At 46.1% G+C, this 4,415-nt stretch overlaps 1 pseudogene; it reads right to left on the reverse strand.

Annotated features, from left to right (window-relative positions):
- Positions 1-875: 875 nt before the first annotated feature.
- Positions 876-1,287, reverse strand: LOC114692572 (annotated as a pseudogene).
- Positions 1,288-4,415: the final 3,128 nt, after the last annotated feature.

The raw sequence follows: 4,415 nt of genomic DNA on the forward strand, positions 1-4,415 counted from the left end.
GTTCATTTAAACCATCATTAGAGTTGAGCTACTTTAATTCCGTTGTTAGGAAGGCAGTTGCAATGTCTGAGATGCAAAGAGCAAGCATCGGAGAGAAGAGAACCGTGGTCCCAATGGGTAGACAGTAGAAAATTGATCCAAGTTCCTGCAGCTAACAAGGAAACGCCAGTGAGTGACAGGAAGTTTGAAAATCTCCCTTTACTGTCTATTTGTTCTTCTTCAACTGCCCCTTTCTGTTTAGGTCACGGGGCCTCGCCTTCCAGCAGTGTGCTAAAGAGGAGCAGTGAGTGACGCCAGAAGAGGGGTGGTCCTGCCTGGAGAGCGCGCACAAAGACGTTCCTGAGAAGAAAGCACAGGCCAATGTGGAGTCGGATCCATCAGCTCCTATGACCACCGCTCGAATCCCTGCCATGCTGTTACTGGTGTGGTCCACCACCGTGGAGCATCTCCACACTGCCTGGCTTTCACAGGATGCACTGTGGCTTTATCTGGCAGGGCAGTAGATTGCCTCACTATCCAAAACCACAAGGGTCGTGTGGCTCAGTGGTTTGTAGATGAGGTCTATTTACCTGCTGGTGGGATTTTAGCGCTTTTGTGTTTCTTCTGCTCTTTGGCAAACAACATGGTCCAGCTTCTGTGGTGATATTGTGTTCCCCAAAATATTGTGCACCCTAATAAACTTATCTGGGGTCAGAGGACAGAACAGCCACTAGATACAGAGGCCAGAAAATGGTGGCACTCACGCCTTTAATCCTAGCATTCCAGAGGCAGAGCCACACTGGAAACAGCCAGACATGGTGACTCATGCCTTTTGTTTTTTTCTTTCGGTTTTTGTGGTTTTATTTAAACACAAATAAAACACACATGCAAGCCATCTACTCATTTTCTTCACTGCGTAGCCTGGCGTTGGGATTGGTGACTCTGATGGCCGGCTGGGCTGCTCTTTCCACGATGGCTTTTCGGTTCTTGGAGGAAAGGTTGTGAGCGATCTCAGCACAGAAAGATTTGTTGCACATCAGCCGCACTTCCAGCTCCTTGACATTGTGGACCAGAAACTTCCAGAAGCCGAGAGGCAGCAGATCTGGCCCTTGAATTTCCCTGCACCCTGTTGTCGATACCTCTGGGTTTCCGCCAGTTTCGCTTAATTTTGACATATCGGTCTGACTGGTGCCGGATGAACTTCTTGGTCCTCTTTTGGACGATCTTGGGCTTCACCAGAGGCCAGAGGGCAGCCACGATGCCACTAAACAGATGGCAGCCACCTTGCAGGCAGCACAGAGGAAGCATGACTCACGCCTTTAATCCCAGGGAGTGATGGCAGAAAGCAGAAAGGTATAAGGCGTGAGGACCAGGAACTAGAAGCTTTTGGCCTGATTAAGCTTTTAGGCTTTTGAGCAGCAGTTTGGCTGAGATCCATTTGGATGAGAACTCAGGCTTCCAGTCTGAGAAAACAGGATCAGCTGAGGAATTGGCGAGGTGAGAAAGCTGTGGCTTGTTCTGCTTCTCTGATATTCCAGCATTCACCCCAATACCTGGCTTCAGGTTTGATTTTATTAATAAGACCTGTTAAGATTCGTGCTACAAGCTTCTGAGGTTGTGGTGTCCTAAAACCTAAAAATGAAGTGTAAGATATCCTGAAAGTCTGTGGAAACCCTCCGTCCCTGCGATTTTCTTTCTAATGCACATTGTTATCTCTGCCCATTTGTCTTGGCACCTGAGCACATCTTTCTCTGCTTTTCCCTTCGCATCCTTTTAAAGCTAGCTCATGAGTTAAGAGCACTGGCTGCTTTTCCAGAGGACCTGGGTTCCATTCCCAGCATCCACATGGTAGCTCACAACTGTCTGTAACTTGAGTTTCAGGGGATCGGATACTCTCTTCTGGAATCCTTGGCCATTGGTCACACAAGAGGTACACAGGCATACATACAGACAAAACACTCATGAAAACAAAAGAAAAAGAAAACAATTGGTTTGTTTCTTTCTAATTTCCTTCCTCAGTTTTTGGCTTTTTCCCACCCAGCCCCCACTTTTTCCTGTTCATTGATTCAAAGATGGATTGAATGCCAACTACTATATATTGTCTCTAAAAGTTATGAAGCTCCCCCTCTTTCCCAAATCTGAATCCAGTAGCCTTTTCACATGGGTACTTGCATGAAATGGACCCTATTCTCTGTGTGTTAGTGCCCGCCCCCCAGACTGAGAAGGGTTTTTCCAAGTTCATCCATCATGCCTATGTCACATCAGCTAAGACAGAACTCCATCTCCTTCCAACGTGTGAGGAAGCAAGCCGAAGAGCAGGCCCTCCCTTGTGTAAAGAGAAATGAGACAGTAACTTCAATCCAAATGAGACATTTAACCAGGTTTCCTGGTTTTAAATTCGTTCAAATAGGAAATGTATGTGGCTCTGTGTGTGCGCGCACGCACATGCACACAGACACACGCATGCATGCTTATGTGTGTGCAGGTGCACACTAGCTTGGAACTTGCCAAGGAGGCTAGGCTGGCTGGCAGTAAGCGCTGGCAATGCACCTGTCTACACATCCCCAGTTCCAGGGCTACAGATCACAGGCATGCACCACTGCACCAGGCTTTTCTTTTCTAATGTTGATTTGGGGGATTGAACTCAGGGCCTGGTGTTTGCAAGGCAATCACTGTAGCAACTAAGATCTCTCCCCAGTCCACACATGGCTCTTAAAGGATAGAATAGAGCTGAAAGCAAGGCAGGTTGGCCAAAACTATGAATTTCCCTCTGATCTACAAAGCATTAAAATCCTAAAACGATTCAGGCCTGTGGCTGGGTTGCTCTGAATTTATTTCTCGTCTACAATAGTCAGAATATAGGGCACCTAAAGCCTTAGGCTCAGATAACTCCTAACCATGAAGAAAACTTGCAAAGCCAACATCAGGCCACCTGCCTGCCAGTACTAAATATGAAATTTCTTAGGAAATATAGGCTAGAAATAGTTTTTTCCCTGGAATGCAGTATCCACACTTTCTAATAACCTCTCAATTGCCTGCGGTTACTGGAAGTCTCCTGTTTCAGACCAATAATCATAGTATTGGTAGGAAACTCAGAAGACACAAAGACAGACAGGATTCATTATTAATGAAAGTGCTTCTGCCATCCAAGGAACCTGAGCTCTTAGCGTTCGGCCCACTTCATCTGCCAATCAGTACATCCATGTCCCCTGCTGTTTATGGCTGCCTTTGCTGGGCTCACCAGAGAGGAGAAAGCTAATTAGCAAGCACACTGAGGTCTTAATTAGGCTGCCCTTTCCTATGGTACCGTTTTCACGGTCCCACTTCAATGCACATTGAGGCGTTTTCTGCTTTTACTCCCATTTACAGAAATGGATTCAGATGATTTGTTTTTAAAACATGGTCTAGTTAAAGTTCATTTATCCGATGCGATGATGTGTTTTCACAGATTTTTAAACATTTTTAATATGAGTAGACTTCACTAACAATAGTATCGTCCCCACACTCACCCCATTCTCTCTCTTTCCCTTATCCTTTTTCAGCTGAAACCCTATATTAGTTTTCCAAGGCTGTATCAGGGTATGGGGGTGTAAAGACCAGAAATTCTTTCTCTCGGGGCTGGGGCTGGAAGTCTGATGTCACCAGGTCAAGATTGTCAGGTTGGTCCCCTGAGTGAAGGGATCTCTCCTTGACTTACAAACGGTCATCTTCTTGCTGTGTCTTTGTGGGGTCTTCCTGATGGACAAGTCAGGGTTCAAATCTCTTCTTAAATGGACATGTCTATGATCATCCACATGTTATTTTTTTTTTTTGTTTTTCGACATTTTTGTAGCTTGCGCCTTTCTGAACTCACTTGGTACCAGCTGCTCAATCACAGAATCCCTGCTCTGCTCAATCTGGATTAAGCTAGCTGCCACCTGCATGTCTCATTTTTTAATGTAAATTTTTTAATCGATTCTTTGAGAATTTCACATCAGGCACCCCAATCCTGCTCAGTTCCCATGTGCCTCTTGCCCCTGTATCGTCTCCCCACAAAAGAAAATTTAAAAAATGTTAACTAAAAACAAAACCAAACCAACAAAAAAACCGCTTCACTCCTCTGTCTTGCCCACCTCTCCAACACCTCTTCATTACCTCAGTGGCACTGGGAGCTGTGGTGTGTCATGCAGTAGACCCTTTTGTCCACACAGCTTTACTTGCAAATGTTCATGGTAATGAGTTGCTGGTCTGGTTCAAGGCCTCTGACCCCTGGAACACCGTCAATACTAGACCCTCACTAAAACTCCTCTTGACTCTCCTGCTATTGCCTGGAGTCATGGAGAGCCTGTGGCTGTGGCTCCAAAAGACCAGACCTTCCATGTCCTCTGTCAGGTCATCGATGGGGTAGATGTTGCGGTGGGCCTACTCAAAGCCCTGGATGTGGGTCTCGGTGGTAG

This window comes from Peromyscus leucopus, chromosome 8a (assembly GCF_004664715.2).
Source record: "Peromyscus leucopus breed LL Stock chromosome 8a, UCI_PerLeu_2.1, whole genome shotgun sequence".
Classification (NCBI taxonomy): Eukaryota; Metazoa; Chordata; class Mammalia; order Rodentia; family Cricetidae; genus Peromyscus; species Peromyscus leucopus.